This window comes from Amblyomma americanum, chromosome 8 (genome assembly GCF_052857255.1).
Source record: "Amblyomma americanum isolate KBUSLIRL-KWMA chromosome 8, ASM5285725v1, whole genome shotgun sequence".
Lineage (NCBI taxonomy): Eukaryota > Metazoa > Arthropoda > Arachnida > Ixodida > Ixodidae > Amblyomma > Amblyomma americanum.
The window spans coordinates 91,742,766-91,762,431 of record NC_135504.1 but is presented as its reverse complement, the minus strand read 5'-3'; the positions used below and the strand labels follow the sequence as shown (position 1 = coordinate 91,762,431).

Genomic DNA, 19,666 nt, shown 5'->3' with positions numbered 1-19,666 from the left:
GAGTATAATTAAAGGTTAAAAACATACCTTTCAAATCCTCGTAATCGCAAGGCCCTGTATAGATTCATGGAACTTAAAAAGAGTTATGCAGTCCCTCACCTCACTAGTTAAACACTGTTATCACAATAATAGGCTCAGGAAACCCTGGAGCCTAATGCTCAGGGATTGGCGTTACGTTTCCAGACGCATACAAACGTCCCTTTGTGCACACTCTCACCCTTTTTGCCTATACCGACGTGGACGCATTACAGCTCCTCTCTGTCCTGGCAATGTTCAATGCTGCAGCTCCTGGACAAGGTGGTGTCACTGTAGGTATGATTAAAATTTTAGTCCAGGATGTTACAGGCGACCTTTTAGATATGGTCAATGCTTTGTTGGAAAACGCATGAATTGCAAGCATTTAGAAGACAGCGAAAATAATTTTATTGATTTGAGATGGAGGGAAAGGTTACGTCTTATATAATATTCCGCCAATTGCGCTAACTTCAAATTTAGTCAAGCTAATAGAAAGATTAGAGCACAGTCGCCTCACAACAGGTGTTCATGACGTCAATGGTCTCAGCTCATCCCAGATTCGCTTTCATCGTGGATGCTCTATATGGTCCGCGCATATGGATCTAGAGAGCAAAATCCGGCTATCGCTACGCAGAAGGAAAGTTTCAGCTTTGGTGACTCTTTATGTCGCAAAGGCATACGACAGTGCAGAACATACTATTTTAATTAATAGACTTGCTCAATTACATCCTCCAACCTACATTTATGCGTGGATATCTGAATTTATGAAGGACAGATACATTTACTACACAGAGAGAATCCTATGTTCTGATGCATATTATCAATAAAGAGACACGACGCAAAGATCGGTGCTATCCTCGCTGCTTTTTATTATTTTGGTCAGTGGCATCACCATTCGTCCTGATATAACAGTCTTTGTGCATGCAGATGGCATAGCTTTTTTTCGCCGTGGCCAGGGATATACATTCCCTTTACCAGAATCTGCAAGCATATTTGGATTCTCTTGGAGTATGATTGCACGGTATTCATTTATCCCTGAATGTTGACAAATGCGGCGTTTTGGTATTTCCCACAGACACACCTTTGCACTTTTATTAGTCCATCGCTCTAAGCATATTCCACAAGTGGGAAACGTTAAATATCTATGTGTTACTTATCACCCAGCATTAGATTGAAGCCTTCAAATAAAGAACAATGTATCTAAAGGAGAACTTGCCCTAGGCCGGCTGACTAGAATCGCCAATAAAAAATTTTGACGCGCTGCGACACAATCTTGTTACTATACTAAGCCTATGTAAGACCTATACTTGAATTTGGTTGCGTTCTGTTCTCTGGTAGTGTAAACTACAAAAATTAAACCCTTAAATTTACTCGAAAGGCACGCTCTTCTTGTCTGTCTTGGTCTCCAAAAATCAGTTTCAAACGCCCTGTTTTATCTTGAAGGTTTCTGCGGTTCCAACACGTATCAGCCAGGTTACGCGATCCCTTACGAAACACCAGTGATGATCACCACTTAGCATATAACTGGAACGTTCGTTCATGTAAAACCAGTCTGAGTGACGTATCAAAGACGTGGTTGCAGTGCAGGATTCCCAGTTTGAATTTATATCTATGCAGGTGTGGGTTGACACCGACAAACCTATGTGACGCATGCGGGGAGGTTGAATCGGTAGACCATTTCATCCTCTACTGTCCAAAGATCGCACTTCAGAGAACGATTGACCTGGAGGTCCCTCTCTCCAGGTTAGGGCTCCCGTTATCTCTGCCAGTGTTGTTATCGTTTCGTGCGAACGCCAAAGGATTTGCACTGGGTTCAATTTTTGGGATTCTTCATGATTACATATATGCAACTGGTAGGTTGATTTGCTTATTGTTTTAATATACTACGAGATTTTTTCCCCCAAACTTATAACTGTTATTTAACTTTAAATATTCTTCTGTCGTTTTTCTTGACTCATTTTTCAAAATCCACGCTTGGTGCTAAAATTTTGTCGTAATCTCCTGTAAAAATTTCTTTTTTTATTCCACCACACCTTGGTCAATCGCCCCGCTTGGGTATGTGCCATGTTTACTGTGGTAAATATGAAGAAGAACTTTCAGACTCGCGCCCACTAAGAATTGACTCCCCCGCAGTGGGTATGTGCCAGCATTGTTTGAGGCCAACCAACCAACCACTAAGACCTGAATGACTCGGCGGCGGTGATATCCACAAGCATGCTCGGTGGTCATTGATATGAATGCCTGCAGTTCTTGGCCGCGCTCAATTCAAAGCTGGCAAGGAACCTTCGAGATAAAGGACCAAAAGCAACTACAACAATGTGGAAAAATGTGGAAGCATTTGCACGTGGCCACGATCAATGGAGATAAGTCTGGTCGCACCTCACATTACAAAACAAGATTATAAAGCCGTGTGCCGACGCCTTTGACTGCGAACGAACAAACGGTGCGAAGATTCATGGCAGTATAAAACGAATTGAAATGGGAGGCATTATAGACGAGAAGTTTTACGCATGGGGAATGATCAATTCCATTGAAAAGTTTATGCATAGTTTTTATTTCTGCTAATAATGATCACGTACACGAGTCAGACAGTCGATTTCTGTTAGGATATGAGTGATTCAGGGTACTCATATACAAAATTCTTTACAACTGGCTGCGAAGCCAAGTAGCTCTGCCCCACTGTGCTTTGCATTAAAAAAGTCCTAGAACGGAAGTGTTTCGGTTGTCAGAAATCTTATCCAAGTGCAAACAATTGGAGACTGGGGGGGGGGAGGCGGGGGTGCTGTTGTCTTTGGAAAAAGGTGCTTGGGGCCAGCACAACCCTAGCTACATCCTCCCCCCCCCCCCCTGTTCCGGGGCCCCTGTGATCACTGAAAAGCCGCAGAGCACCACTCTGATTTCGCAGTGACAGGCTGGCTGGACGAGCTAATTAATAATCGTAGGGCGAGCCATGTTATCACTCCATCTTTATCGTGAGCCGCTTTCGCAGCGAAGCTTTGGCCGCATGTTCCTCACGCCTCCTGAGTCATCGCTCGGTTTCCACTCGATGCTGGTGACTCCCACGTGATCATGCTCGGGATTGCAGGCTCAGTCTGAGCGCTGTCTTTTGCGAAAATGTCGAAAAGCTGAACGGTCGACGAGATGTCGTCGAGCTCACCTGCCGTATGCGTCTGCGTGCAACATGTCAGCGTACAGACCGTCCACGTAATGCGGTATAGTCGCATTATCTGCGCATACCACGATTAAGGTGGGCGAACTGTAGACGCGGCGCGGTCGGCCGAGGGCTACCTATGAAGAGGCAGACAGGCTCATCGTAGCAGCTGTTGTGGCACACCTTTTCCTGAATCCACAGGAGATACACGAGACCTTGGACGTTGAGGTGTGCCCATCGACTATACGACGTCGCTTTTGCGAAGTAGGCCTGAGGAAATGCGCGTTGCGCCTAAGACGCCGTATTTAACCAACAGTTAACGGCTTCCGTTATTGAACTTTACACAAGCCTAGCTGCAATGTACTGCAAGCGACGGGGGAGGTTGTATTCGCGGACGAGAGTACTTTCTCAAGCCGATGGGACCTTCACCAGCAGGTCTGGCGCCCCTTTAAGGGCAGGTATGTGGAAACTATTTACAATGCTGAGTATCGAGAAAGCAGACACCACGTGGAGATCTGTTCACCCCTGCTATAAGGGCGCTTCAAATGCCTTCCAATTGAATGTCATTAGACTCGAACGCGAAGTTACGCAGCTACACGAAGTTCCCATACGGCATTCGGTTCACGGTATGCGAGTCGACGGAGCACCGCGGAGACATTCCAAATTTTGGAATGCCTTCCAAATGCAAACACATCCCGAACCGACCAAAACCCGTCGTTTCGCCCCGTCCACAGCTGCGCCTGTGGCGACTGCTTGAGTTCTGTGGAACTCAAGCAGTCGCCACAGGCGCAACACTAGGAAATACATAAACTCTGCCATTGCCACAGTCCGAGACGAATTCAAATCGAAACTCAACGAGTGCAACTTCAGAAATAGGAAATCCAAATATGCCGACAGGCACCCCCTTCCAGAAGAGGACGAATAAGGACCATGGCACATAGGGGACAGGAAACAATTATTTGGCAATGGAATTGTCGCGGCTTTAAAAAGAAAAAAGCAAGCCTTCAATTTTTCATCGACACGTCGGAGGCGCCACCTGCTGTAATAGTACTTCAAGAAGCAAATACGGTCATCAGCATGAAGGGGTACAAAACTTACCAAGACGAGCATAGCCTAGGAATACTTGTTCACAAGGAGTTTACCGCCACGCTGCAAGAACCGCTAGCCGAAAATATCGAACATGCTTACACTGAAATTCTTCCCAAACACAGGGGAAAACGCAGCTTGCACATACTGAACGTGTACAGTCGCCCCAGGGACTCAAGTCGTCAGATAGCCACGCTATTTAATAATTTTATCAAGAGGGCAGGTAAGGACCCCCTCGTCATAGCCGGTGATTTCAATGCGCCCCACCAAGCATGGGGATATCACTTTAACAGCCCGAAAGGCAGGAGGATCCTTGAGATCGCTAACAGAGAAGGGCTCACAATCTTAACGGATCCCCTGCATCCCACCAGAGCGGGTAATAGCGTCAGCAGAGACACCTGTCCCGATCTCACGCTTGTGAAAAACTGCCTGCAGTCCACCTGGTCTAACACTGGCGAGTCCCTGGGCAGTGATCACTTCATCATATCCTGCACTGTTCAGGGAGTTAAATGTCGGAAACCATTTGGCAAGGCTAAGATTGTGAACTGGGACAAGTGGAGAGAGGAACTCGCACGTCTCCCGGACGAAGATATCACAGATATTGAGGCATGAACAGCGCTGCAGATGAAAATCGTCGCCAGGCATTCTGCGACAGTGAACACCACGGAGGAAACTCCGGCAGTTGACCCGCACCTGTTACACCTGTGGGAAGCCAGATCTCTGACAAGGAGGTGGAAAAGGCAAAAGTTAAATCGCAAGCTGAAGACCAAGATTGCAGAACTCACCAAAGAAGCGGATGACTACGCACATAACCTCGCTAACCAAAACTGGCTCAAGCTGTGTGATGATCTCAACAGTAAAATGGGCACGGCTAAAGCATGGGGACTCCTCAGATCCCTTATCGAGCCGAACTCAAACCGGAAAGAGCAAACAGATACGCTCTGTAATGCCTTGCACAGCTATAAAGGGGACAACGAAGCCCTCATTGCAGAACTTGCACGGAAATTCCTCGATCTGGGATCCTCGTACCCTCTCCCTGCGTACACCGGTGCACCCAATGAAGAGATGGACCAAGACGTAACGGTTGAGGAACTGAGGGCGGAGCTTGACGTCATGCGCAAGAACACCGCTCCTGGACCGGTCCAGATAAACACCAAGATGCTCTTTAATATGGATGACATCTCTTTAAGAAAATTAGTGAAATACTTCAACACGCAGTGCTGGCACAAGGGCCAGATCCCCGACTCCTGGAAATTGGCTTTAGTGCGATTTATTCCCAAGCCCAATAAGCCATGCGATATTGATCATTTACGACCGATCTCCCTGACGTCGTGTCTGGGTAAACTGTTCGAGAGGGTCGTGAACGCCCGACTGAAGCGACTCCTGAGGAAGACTGATATCCTCCCTGACACGCTGTACGGGTTTAGAGAAAAGCTGTCTACACAGGATATTCTCCTCCGCATCAGAGAGGATATTCTGGACAACCCCGGTAGATGTCAGGTCAAGGCCATCCTTGCGCTCGATTTAAAAGGGGCATTTGACAATGTCAACCACCAGGGAATACTGGATGAGCTTAACAGCGTCAACTGTGGTGACCGCACATATAATTACGTGAGGGACTTTCTCTCCAATAGAAAAGCGTCAATAAGTATTGGTGATCGGACCTCCTCTCCGTTCAATCTAGGTTCCAAGGGCACTCCGCAGGGAGCGGTCTTGTCTCCGCTTCTCTTCAACCTGGCCATGCGTGGGCTACCAGAGAAGCTAGACCGCATCCAAGGCATTGAGCACGCTATATACGCCGACGACATTACGATCTGGTGTTGCAGCGGTAATGAAGGGGAAATTCAAGGCCGGCTTCAGGAAGCAGCAAATGTCGTGTGCCAGCATGCGGCGAGGTATGGGTTAACGTGCTCTCCCGAGAAATCAGAGTTACTCCTGATCGACCGTGGCAAGAGGCAGAATACGGGGCTTTTGCCGTCCACTCCCTCTGTCGCCATTACGGTCCAGGGTATGAGCATTCCGATCAAGAAAGAGATCAAGATCCTGGGAGCCATCATACCCAGCGGCAACATTAACACCACTACAATCAGACAGCTCCAAGCCTATTCCGAACAAGTCTCTAGAATGCTACGCCGGGTAATCAAGAAAAGAAATGGGCTAAGAGAGAAGGAGGCCCTAAGATTAGTTCAGGCTTTCATTCTCTCTAAACTTACATACGCCACACCGTACTTACGGCTTAGCAAAAAGGAAAAAGACCAACTAGATGTTATTATTCGAAAGGCAGTTAAGACGGCGCTGGGACTCCCTTTATGCACATCCACTAAGCGCTTACTACAGCTGGGGATCTATAACACCATCGACGAACTAATAGAGGCCCACCGTGTAAATCAAATTGTCAGGCTCTCAACATCTAAGCCTGGCAGGAAAATATTACAGAAGCTGAGAATCAGTCCACCCCGGGAAGTCGCTGACAAGATCGACATGCCCATACAGATGAGATCACACATTACGACTCACCCCATACCAAAACGCATGGATGAGGAATATAACAGAGGACGGAGACTAGCCAGAGGTAGACACCTCTCTAAGCGCTGGGATGGAAACAAGGACACGATCTACGTCGATGCGGCTGGACCCGCTAACGGAGTCGCGGCAATTGCAGCAGTTTCACCCCGGGGAGATATCATTGCAAGCAGCCTTATCCAAGCGGTGGATACCACATCGGCTGAAGAAGCAGCTATCGCACTAGCGATATCAAAGAACAGCGAGGCAACGGTTATGTCCGACTCACAAGCAGCGGTACGCAATTACCTCAGAGGCCGCGTTGGCGCTCCGTGTTGGGAAATTTTGGAAAGGTCTAATCCTTCCAACATCCAGATCTTCTGGACGCCAGGGCACCTCTCAACGACGGGCAATGAGGCGGCCAACACAGCTGCTCGAGCTCTCCTCCTCCGAGCATCTGGCACGCAGCCTCTCTCTGACATAGTTGACAACCCCTCACCCTTACTAAGCTACGCAGAAATTACGGAGTACTATAAGATCACAAGAAGGGAATATCCTCTTCCTCACAAAACCCTAAGTAAATATGAAGAGCACATAATCAGGCGACTACAAACTAATACTCTGCCCAATCCTTACTTAATGAGTAAATGGTACCCAGAAACCTACAATTCGTCCTGCCCCTTCTGTGGAGCAGTTGGCACACTCTTTCACGCGGTTTGGGAATGTCAAGAAAACCCAGACTTGGACAGCAATCCCGATCCGACTCATGAGTGCTGGGAGGCAACCCTTCATAGCCACAGCCCACTCGACCAGAAATTGCTGGTTGAGAGGGGCCGGATTATGATGGCGACCAATGGGTTCTCGTACTGAACCCACCCAGTTTTTGTGCTCTGAATAAATGTTTTTCCTCCTCCTCCTTGAGTTCTGTGGCTTTTGATTCCTATAACATCTGCTGACTTTTTTTTTTTACTGCATAGCTCCTGTACTCGCTAAATGAGTGCCTGAAGATAATCGTGTACTACTGAGCATTTACCGCGTGAGCGCGAAATTTCTCAAGGGAGTGCGCCGATGAAGAAGACTGCGCTGCATCAATCATGTGTATACATAGTTGTGTACGTACAAACAGGTAGTGCTGGTCTGCATGGCATAAAACGCAGTCTGCGCTTTACTAATGTTATAATTGGTAATGGGGGAACGGAAATGACGCAGTATCTCTCTCATATATCGTTGGACACCTGAACCGCGCCGTAACGGAAGGGATAAAGGAGGGAGTGAAAGAAGAAAGGAAGAGATGCCGTAGTGGAGGGCTCCGGAATAACTTCGACCACCTGGAGATCTTTAACGTGCACTCACATTGCACAGCTCATGGGCGCCTTAGCTTTTTTCCGCCATAAACACGCAGCAGCCCAAATCGGGTTATGTGAATAACCTCTTTTTTATCAGTTGCTAATCATGTGTTTGCCGCATCATAGCCTTATATAACTGTCTCTTGTATCAGTCGTAACCGTGCTCGTTTACGCAGTGCGGCCTGGTGACCAAGGACAAAGTGTTGTAAATTTTTTACCCCAAATAAATTATTCTGCTATTACAAACTGAGAGGAGGCAATTTCGATTTGACGCAAAAAAACGCACGCCCTTTAATGTGCCAGATAAGCAGGATGCACGGTTGCGAGAGGCAGCTCCTATTTCGAGAACTTGGCTTCGCGTGTCCGGTACTCGTGGGCATCCACCGGGCTCGTGTGGGCGGCCAAGGCGGCGTCCCGCTGACGGAAGGCACTTCTGCCCCGGGGTCGTTGTTGAGCGTCCCTCCGTCACTGACGAAGTTCTTGCCGGGAATGCAGTCCTCGTCCTGCGTCAGATGAGAATTTTTAGACCGCGATAAAGGAATAAAACTACAGACATTAACAATTCAGCGTCAGGACAGTACCAAATGGGCGAGGAGGGAAGCCCCTCATGGGGGAAATGGTACGGCGACGGGAGCGCCACCTCGAAGACTACGCGGAATTATGCGGAACCGGACAGGGTGTCTTCGTGATCCGGCCAGCGTCACGAGCGCTTGCAGCGGGGCACTCTCGTCACCATACGTGGCAGGTGCACAGAGAGCCTTCGTGCCTTGCCGCTGGACTTCTGGTTCCAGCCAGCGAAACGAGCGCAGCAAACGCGCTCTCTCGGCACCTTCCCAGCAAATGGTCGGGAATTGCTCTTCCCCAAAAATGCGGCGCGTGCGGGAAAACCCGGCAGCCATTCTCGGCGCATACAGCCGATACTACCGAAGCCGCGCCCCTGGCCCAGCCGGTAAGTCGGAAGTTCTTCTTACATAGCCTTCGATTTCCGAGGAATACCTCTTTTATGTTTTGTAGGTAGCTGGCCCACTCTGTGTATTAATTTCAAGTGTAATAAACAGCGTATGATTGTTAACACTGTGTCATCCCCTCCCTTTGTTTTCCACGAAACCCTCCGCGGTTAGCGAACGGGAACGCTGCATCCACGGAGGGGAGAGGGGGTGGGGGGAGGCTTGCCCCACATATTTTGACCACTCAAATCCTAAACCAGCGCCTGCTTTCGCATTTCGCCTCCTGCAACCTCGGCTTCAGTAGTCAATCTATGCACACGGTTACATGTTCCTGTTACTGATGACCTTTAGCAGTGGAAAAGTCGTTTATCGATATACCAGTCACGGTTTAGTTCGCGGTATTTCAGTCAAACTGAAGTAGGAAAACGGCTGTGCATGGTGATTTGGGGGCATCTTTAGAACTACGACGTGCGTCACAGCCCGTTGTGAACACAGAGGATACAACTGGCTCCCCATACCGCTGTTAATCCTACTCGAAAAACACGCACTTTTAACTGAAAAAGGGTACTTTTAAGGTAAAGATACTGCACAAAATAATACAAACATGGACGAGAAGGTTTCACGGTCGGTTTGTATTATTTCGCGCAGTACTTTTACTCCAAGATGTACGACCGACTCGCCCAACAACATGCACTACTTTTAAAAATTGTGCTGACAGTATTAATTGAAGCATCCCGTATATGGTAGGGCGGGTTATAGGAATAACATCTCACGAATTCTCCCGTACTGCCAAAGCCGCTCCCAGTGGCAAGAGAACTCTGCAAAGTATTCCCACATTTCTTGACTGGCGGAGTTCGAAGTCCGGGAAATCCTCATCCCGACTCCCCCGAGCGACTCCGGCCAGCTTCCACATCCAAAGCGCCGACAGCTACTCTGTGAAGGTGAAGTCAACCTCAGATTAATCAAGAAGATCCAAAAGCAATACCGGTTCCCCCAACGTCATTAATTTGTTACTGAAACGGAGCATAAAGTGATATTTACTGCGGTTAAGAAAAGCGCGCGAACGATGGACATTTCATCCTTTGTTACCGCACCGCAAAATATTTTTAAGCTGTAGTTTAATTAAAAGAGAAAATACCGGCGATTAAAAATGATGATTATCCTCTCTTCTATCAACTCATACACGCCAGAAGAAAAGAAAAGAAAAACTGACAGGCTGGAACTGGAGGCTATGGTGGCCCTTCCCGCCCACTTCAATTGAGCATGCCCAAAGAGACGGCTCTCCCAGATTGCCCATTCACGTCATCGGGGTGCGTGTGGTTTAGAAAGCGCAGTGAGCTGTCGCGCTAATCGGTTGGGGGATGCAATTTTTAAAAAGATATTTGTAAATATAAAGACCACGCATAGCTTTTCAATTTTATTCGAATACTCACAAAGGCCACCTGTACAGATCTACACGATTAGAGTGTGACCATCGCGATCATCCCTTGAGCGAAAACTTAAAAAAATTTGCTGCGGTTTCACCATTGCTGAATCTGGTTACAGAGCGACAGCTGTGGTGAATCGGGTAACTCGACGCGGCTTGGCGTCTGTAACGATGAGTGCGTTGCACCCAACTGTCACCCTGGCAGGCGGCAGTTAAATTTATGGTTCATCGCGAGAGATTGGTCACCAAATGAACGCTGCGGCCTATTATATACCGCTTTCTAGTGGGGAATCGAAAGGTCAAAGGTCAAGCCACGCTTGACCCCTGGCTCACTTGAAGGTCAGCCGGCAACGCACAGTGAATCGGCTTAACCTAGTGTAGTGTAGCTTTCGCTTCAAAATGGCTTTTCGTGTCGCCAACTACACAAATGCACGGCGTACTCCTGCTTCTGAAAACTGCAGATCCTTATGTCCATTTGGGAGCAGTGGTCTTTTCAAGCATCAAGAGCGAAGAGAAAAATGTCAAAATCTTTGAGGAGGAGGTCACCAAAATTTTGGTGGTGGGTTTTGCTGCAAGAGCTGCTACGAGAAGCCGGAATCGGCAGATGTTGAATGTGTACACTGTCAACATTCGCTCACGTGACTGCGCACTTAGTAAAACAGGTTTAGGCACGAAATGTCTATAGGTCTCAGACTTCACTGTTTTACTGTAGGCGTTAAGAGTTCTAAAAACACAACCAGAAAGATGGCAACAGCTTTTGCCGAGCTCTGTGCGTTACGGTGCAGGGTTTAGCACTTCGAAATTTGTAATGTATGAATGCGTGCAACTGTTATGTTTTCACCTTTTCTTGTCTGCGAAAGTTTTTCCGGCGGTCTGAATAAAAGGTGAGAATTTTTCACTAAAGTCAATTAATTTCTCCAAATACTCAGAGTAATGGACGAAATTGGTGAAATATTGGTAATTGCTCAAGAAATGAACTGGCAAAAATCATGAAATCCATTAAATAACAAAAAATAATATTTTAATGATTAATAGCAAAAGGTAAGGCCCCAGCCCTTGAGGGTAAAATAAATAAATATAAAAATAAATGACAAATTTCATGACCGGTTAATTTAATTTCCTACCATCGATAAATAATTACGTTAATACTAAATAACAGAGGAGACAACGGAACTCGAAATGCTTAAGAAGGCTTAGGTGCAGCTTTAATTTTTTTTTCATCATAAATAACTGCTACGCCATTGAAAGGCACGGGCCAATCACAGGCGAAATTCTGGTATCAGACTTCCTCACCCGAAACACCCTCCTCTCTTCCGCCGGCAACCTGCTGCGTAGACGGGGCGGTTGGGAGGTGCTTCGGCGTCGCGGCTCACACCCACGTGACGAAGGCATGGCAGCAGGAGCTCGCAGTGCTGCTGCCCCAGGCCCCTTCATTGCCGTCGGCATCGAGCAATGCATGAGCCTGACGCGAGACTGAAGCAGTCGCCTGCAATATGACGCAGAATGGCGGTCAGCCACAGTACTTGACAATACATTCCAGAGGATTCCCTAAACTACCACGGCGGTGTCCTAATTTTACACTCTACTAGCAAAATTACTACAGGCCCACTGTAACAGGGCACTTCAGAAAGTGTGCTGTTACTTTGAATATTTTACTGTCTTTCCTCTCCCACGTGGTGTCACAGCTACTCCTCTCCTAGTGGTAGTTCCAACTCCGAGTGGTCTCCGCAAGAAATTCCGTTCAAAACCTGCCACCGCATCGATCGCTGCGAGAAATCTACAAACAATTTTGGCGAGTTGGTTTTCCTATTCCATGGTTAGAGCCCGACGGACAGCACACAAAATAAAGGACAACATACGCATCTGCGTTGTGTCCTTTATTCTGTATCCCGACTGTCATGCTATAACCAATGAAGAGAGAAAGCTACGCTCAAAGACGGCAGTGAGCGGTGAAGGCAGCAGCCTCATTCACAAAACGACATGCTTTACTATAGCTGTTATAATGCCTGCATGAGTCAACGCGAGTGATATCACAGACAGTGAGTAACAAGCGCGAAGCACAAGCGACATGTGGTTCGAGGCAGCTGTGGCGAATGGCGTTCATGCGTGCCTGAATTATAATTTGAACACAGCTGCATCGTACAACCATGTTGAGACAAGGGACCACAGAGATAGCAGGGTGGGAGCCAGCGCACCCACCAACCGGAGGGGGCGCTGACGCCTACCGGTAGCGGCAGTCAACGTGGGTCGCATAACCCTAAGGGAGGCTCTGTTTGGAACAGCTGCCTGCCAGTGCAGGGCGGCTTCACGTGATCACTACACCGAAGGTCACGTGATTAAACGCCTACAGCTGTCGCTGAAAATTCGTGTTACGCAGTCGTGACCGTCCTGCGATTTTTTTCCCCTCTTAAATGATGGGTGATAAATTAGGATACATGCATAACCAAGCTGAAATTTCTTGCGCCCCGTAATTAATTTTAAGTTTAATTTTTTTCTCCCGTCATTTCGCTTCGGCTTTCAATGCCCAGCAGTGCCCGTGACGTCAAAGACGAGCTGAGGCAACGTTGTCAAGTGAAGGCATAGAAATGCTGCAATAAAATCACTGCTTTGTCAATGTGATTCACTCCAACTCAGGTCTACCTGCCCGGAAAGACACAATGACATTAATTGAACCACAGCTATTACATCGCATAATTTATATACGTCTCGTGACCCCAACGTCACTTGAACTCGTTTTCTACGTCATACATATGGCCACCGTACGGCTGTCGAAACTGAAACAAGGAATATCAGTGAAATCATTGAATGCCAAGTTATATGCCGGACTCAACAAATTCCAAGTGACGGTCAGAGTTAGCTGTTGTCTTGGGCATCCTTGAAACGAAATCTCTCAGAGCCGAAATTCTCTCTGTCCCTTTAAAAACAATAATGAAGATTGAATCCGCCAACCAATCCTCACCTGTTAGGTGTAGTGGAATTCATAGGGTGCTGGTCTGGATGCCGGCTGCAAGTCGCCCCAATACGCGACGCATGCATTCCACACGACTGCGTGGCTGCAGACGACGGCTCCGCCGGGGGGTGCTGGAGTCTTGCGAGCATCCGCTGCGAGAATCAGACAACGTTCCCTATCGTCCGCTGAGAAAGTTACAGCTTCGAAATTGATGTGGTTTAGCACTGCTAATCCAGTATATATACAAAGCGAAAGCTGTCGGCGTTAGTTGTGTTCATTGGCGTAGTCAACATTCTAGATGCCGATGATTTTGATGAAAGGAAGGGAGGATAACTGGCTCCCTGGGTTAGTGGACGCCTCATTTGCGTTTTGATGCCGGTGGCGGTGGTAATACATGTGGGCTGAATGAATTACCGCTGGCAATGTTGGGGCAGACACGTGGCACCGCAGCGAGAGGCCGCAGCGTTCATTTCGTGACCAGCAACCTCTCGCGATCAACCATTAACTGCCAACTGCCAGGTAGCAGGGTGGCACGTTGCCTGTCCAGTGTGCGGAACATAATCAAAGCAGGTTTTTGCAGTTGGACACCGACGCCACGTACATGAAGGCGAGATTGGGGGTGTCCACCGACCCAGGGATCCGAGCCAGTTGTGCGCCTTTCCTTTCGAGAAAATGAACGGCCTCTCCAACATTGTCAACGCCAATGAATCCAATAAAGCGCCGGAGGCTCACTTGTTTTGTTTGGTTTTTATTGAGAAAGCAATACTACGCCAGGTCTAACCGCTCCTCGCGTATGCCCCCCCCCCCCCCCTTCGGGAGCCGGCGCTGCGCTTAGCTGTTGGTCTCTCATTTGATGGGGCGACCTCCTCGCCTTGCGCTCGCTCTGTGGCGGCTTCACTGGAATATATAGCGGTGCACTACGCGTTGCTTGATAATTCTCGCCGTGGAAGTTACCGACGAAGAGTCTATATTTGAATCTAGTTGCTCCACAGCTTCGGAAAAGTTACATTTTAAAGCGAAAGCTAAGCAAGCTAGGAAGAATGATAGAAAGAGGCTGCAACGTGCCCAGGAAGCAGAGGAACAACGAGAAGAACGATCGCGAAAACGACGAGAAGCCGAAGAAGCTAAGCGAGTCACTTTAGAAGGCGAGTCTAGTCGTGCTACACGGAATGAAACTATGAGACGACGACATGCCGAGGAAACAGAAAAACAACGGGCCGAACGTCTTTCGCAATTCTGCCAGGTTTAACCAGAGCTAAACCACAGCCAATTTTTCAGAAAAGAAATAGCACAGTGTCTCGCATATCTAGGTGGACACCTGAACTCCGCCGTAAGAGAAGGAATAAAGGAGGGAGGGAGAGAAAAAAGGATGAGGAAAATGAAAACTGAAAACGGGAGATTATGAGTAAAGGCACGGTGCGGCGCAGCGGCGGAGCACCCGCGGCACGGTGGAACTAGTGGCGCATGCGCAACAGTGACTATGGACGCTTATGTGAAGTGCGCGGCTGACTGGCCTAGTGTAGCTCTCGCTACAAAACAGCAGCCCGAGGCACTGTCACACAGCGGTAAGAAAGAATGGCCCCGGTCAAACGATTAGGCCAAGCGAAAAGAACCGTGGAAAAGACGCATCGTCTGCATTTTTTGCCAATAGCACAAGAATTCTGCACATTTAGTGATGGAAATTGCTCCGGGACTTGGCCAGATTACCCTGCATCTAAGAGGGACTGCACTGAACGACAGCTTACTCCTTTTTTTAATCCTACAGAGGCTTATTCGCGTTTAGAGTGTAGGACCATGCAATATCCTAAAACGCGCGTCAGCCAGAAGCCCCGAGTGGTCTAGAATAATGATTGGTGCCACTTCCTTGAGTGAAAAAGAGACAAGTTCCGGTTCCTTATTCAGGTTCATCATTGTTTGGCATTTTGCATCAAGGCTCCACAGCCGCCCATTTTCGCTGCAATATGGAACGTGTTCTGCTGTTTTCTACCGCGAATGTCATCTTTTACTGCGAATTGTTAATCTAAATTACTACTGAAACATACTCAGACTTGACTCCCTGTGCCGGGAGGCTCGTTCCAAAATAGTGACCGTTATATATTCCCACCACTGACTTGGCAAGCACCACTCTATAAATAAGTGAGCTGCACATAAGGTTTTATTTCATAGCACGCACTGTACTGCCACTCCTTGTGTTTCGCTCAATATTTTGAAACACTTTACATTGCAAACATTAGCACCCAGCGACAGATCACACGTTATGATATACATCATGCTAAACCACAAATGTAATCTATTAATGTTTCAACCATCCTTCACCCCCTTTTTATTGGGATCCAACTGAACTCCATCAGTGTCGTGCACGGACTCAATTCTTTTCAGTCAAACGCATTCCTACACGTGGGACGTGATAAGCCAAACTCCATGGCAGCGCATAGCGCTATATTTTTAGTGCCTTAGCCCTAGAGCTCCCTCTCAGCCCCTTAGCGGTTGTCTGTGTGAATCCACCGGGGTGTAGGCGGCTATCCGGAACACCTACGTGACCCGACCTTCGACGGCATCTGAATCTGCCAATCGGATTGTGAGCAAACTGCCCGCCCTCGTAGGTGGCAGTTCCGTTAATGACCAGTCGAGAGATGTTGCTCGGGAAAAGAAACCTGGCTCTCACAAGCCGCACCGGTGGCAGCACCTGCCATCGCAGGGCAGTGGCGCATCGCTTAACTGCCGCACCACTGTGCTAGGAGCGTTACGAAGGCTCCCAGCGATCGATGAATGGAATGTAGACAATGACCAATTCCGCATGTTGTGCTTGGCGCATGACAGCAATAGATGCTTATGTGCCGCTAAACCCAATTCAACACTCAACACATTTTCGAATAAATGGCATTTAACCTATTACCGCTCTAGCGTAATCAAGTTAAACTAAGCACAACTAGTGCTAGCGCACCTATGTCTCATCTGGCCTAACCATGCTAAATTGTCTGTCATTTTTTTTCTCATTTCACATATCCGTGACAAGCACTATTCGAGATGAGAGTCCAGTCCCAATGTGCTTACTGCACGAAAGAGAAGAGAATTCTTCTTGGCATAGCTTTTGTCTGTTTTCAACGAGGCCTACTGCCCTCAGCTGGCCTTCTTGTGGTCAAGTCTTACGTCCCGTTTTGCTGAAAATCTGCCGCATAATATGCTGCTTCCACAAATCCTGCAAGATTCAAGAGTCTTCACATCTTCTGAAGATTAGTTCCAAGCCAGAATAAAGGGGTTACTACAGGTTGAGGTCGATAGAGGACCTTTCCAGCACTACTAAGGAATCGCGTGTAAAAAACAGGTTATCAGCATCATTAGCTTCATAAATCCACCGCTAAATACGGTCGCCTGGCGGAGCAAACATGAACTATCTTAGCGACTTTTTCAAAAGAGCCGCTAGCGGGTTGCACTTGATTCTCAACGCTATTAAAAACTGCCTGGTTCTCGTTAGCCTCTCTCTACAACCTCAGCAAACTTTAACTAGCGTTTTCATTGTAGTTCCTGAAAATCCTAAACACTCCATGGCCTTCCTCATGCTGTTCTTCAACGTACACCATATTTCTGAGACAGAATCACACCTTATCATTAAACCATGCAGATCAGCCTGATAGCTTCTGCCATAACATTAGAGGAGTGCCTGGGAAAAACGGCAGGGCTGTGTGATGAGGAGGGCCAGAGCGATGAAAGGTGGGTGAGCACAGAAGCACTCACCGTGGCTGCACGAACATCGCTGAAACGCTTCGCTTCAACGAGCTTATTGTAGAGCGCTCCTTTTGGTGCCTACTCGAGAATGAGGTACACACGTGTGTCGTCGTGGAATAAATTTGACAGTTCCAGACTATTCTGGTGCCTGCAAGGGAAGCACACAGTGAACAAGTCTTAGTCCTTGCTTTTTAACGTCCAAAAGAAACGAGAAAATACGAAGGCAGATAACAGGACGAAACGCCACCTTCAAAAAGTGTATTACGCACACGGAACGTACATGTATGTATAATTTTCATCGGCACATGCGCAGACAGGTAACCCAAAGGTCACGATCGCCAAGATGAAGCATGTTTGTAACAGCTGCCTGGCTCTGGTGTATTAACCTTTACCTAAAATGCGTACTTGAGTGCAGTACGGGACTCGCACAGGGGTATTTCGTAAACCGCTGAAGAGATGTTTTACGAAATCCCCATGTCATGCGACCACTTTTACGTTGGACAACCTAACGGTGCGTCAATGAGCGAGCAAAGGAACGTGAGCGAAATGTGGAACTAATGAAGGAAGCTACGCATTTACCGAAGCACATTAAAAGGTGCGAGTCTTGCACTTATGAGCCATGCTACATTTAAATGAAATGAAAATTTGGCTTTTGGAGTAAAGGAAATGGTGCATTAACTGTCATATCTCGTCGGACACCCGAACCGCGCCGTAAGGGTAGGCGCACGCATTCTCGGTAAAAGTAAATACACGAAAGCCAGGGGGCTGTTAGAAGCGTTTTCTATCAAAAAGATAGGTAACCAGTGCGTAAGGGACACTTCGATTGCATTGTATGCAGCTGAGAAGAGATTCCTGGAGTGTGCTTCATCATTTCTACTGCGATCTTTGGGCGGCCTGTCTGGGCATGTGCCGATGAAAGCTACATATCTACGTTTCATGTATGTAATAACGTAGTTGGCAGCAGCGCCTCGTCCTCTTGCCTACCTTCGTGTTTTGCCTTTTTTTTGCGCACCTTAAAAATCAAAAATGAACTAGAACAATGGTAAGATATCTTGACTGGTCTTAGGTTTGTACTGGAAGGTACGCATAGATTTAAATAATCCTAAACACAATTTACACCATGATCAAACTGCTAACCATTTAGAGTATTTATGAAGTTCGTCAATGTTACAGAGCGTTCAAAAACATGCACTCCAAGCCGAGCAGACACAGGAAACCAACGGTCACTGAAAAAGCATTAAGCAGAGACAAGGACACGAGGAATTCAAAGAGGGGCCTTTTTCACTGTCTCCTTTCCTTTTTTCGCGAAAGAAAAACTGTCAACGCAATTATTACGCCTGCCTACTTTCCTCACGTTGACTATTTTCCTGAGTCATTAGTGAAAACAATACAAACCTGAAAATAGGCAACAACACTGACGCTGATATAAGCGACTGCATTGGTTTCTTAAAGTGAAGCTGGTCCATTTGTCGCGAATTCTAAAAGATTCAAGTAATTGACTCTCTCATGCTTGTTATAAAGCACACCAAGGGTCGCCGCAGCCCTTTCTCAGCTGCGCCCCTTGCGAGTCTGGCCGCTCGCTTACAAGCGTCGTCCTTCCCCCGAGCTTCTTCCGCGACGTTGTTCCTCCATTCGACTGACGCGAGCTTGAACCGCGCATGGTGTCTCCGGGGGCTGGCAGCGTAACGTCAGTGCTTCCTGGCAGGGAAGTGACCATATCCAAGCGACCAAAGGAAGCAACACTGAGCTGGTCCCAGAGGCGTGTTGCGACGCCACCAGTCATGGCATAGGTCGAGACACGAGCACCCATCCTCTGTGTTGACTGCGTACGTTCGCCTAAAGCAGCGAGGTGAAATGCCGCCGAGTGCGCGTTTGCAGAGTGCGCGTCTGAGACCCGGTCGATATTAGCTGTGCACTCCCTGAAGTACAAACTTTCCAGATATTTTTTATTCGTTTCAGGCAAATAATAACATCAGCTGTCACTTACAATCACCAGTTTAGCCAATCAACGCACACACAAAAAATTTGCGACAGTATTCGTGACGTCACAGGTTCGTCTATCGTGACATCTGTTTGGTTTAAACCCAATTTCGATTTCCCGGTTTTTGCAGTTTTAAAGTTCTTCTACTCTGTACTTTCAAAAGCGGTTTTTGCCACATAAAAGGGATTCTAAGGAATGGGGTGTTGTTATCGGCTAAAAATGTTAAAAAAAAGACAGGTTGCCCCCTTAAATAACCCCACGAGGTTGAAATTTATCCGGAGAGTACAGTACGTCTCTTTCTCTCCCTCCCTTCTTTCATTCCCTACTTCTTCCCTTCCCTCATGGCGTGGTTGAGGTGTCCACCGAGCTCCGGATAATGGCAACTCTGACTACTACATGTAGACCGGCAATCTTCGCCTTAGAAGTTAATGATTTTATCTGCAAAAGAAGCAAGGTAATCTTCGAGCTAGAATGTAGCACGACTCAGTGTGTTAGAAGGTACATACACTGAAAGCCCATTCGTGCCAATGCGGGTA

General features: G+C 47.6%; 1 protein-coding gene and 1 long non-coding RNA gene across 2 annotated transcripts in view; both read right to left on the bottom strand.

The window, feature by feature from the left end:
• The window catches only part of LOC144102606 (membrane metallo-endopeptidase-like 1), a 518,782-nt gene that overhangs the window by 197,940 nt on the left and 301,176 nt on the right, over positions 1-19,666 (bottom strand). The window lies entirely within an intron of this gene.
• On the bottom strand, positions 8,396-11,925 carry LOC144100538 (uncharacterized). Its single transcript, XR_013307714.1, has 3 exons — positions 11,767-11,925; positions 9,883-9,980; positions 8,396-8,603 (listed from the first exon to the last, which is right to left on the bottom strand). It is a non-coding gene; the product is annotated as an uncharacterized LOC144100538 (long non-coding RNA).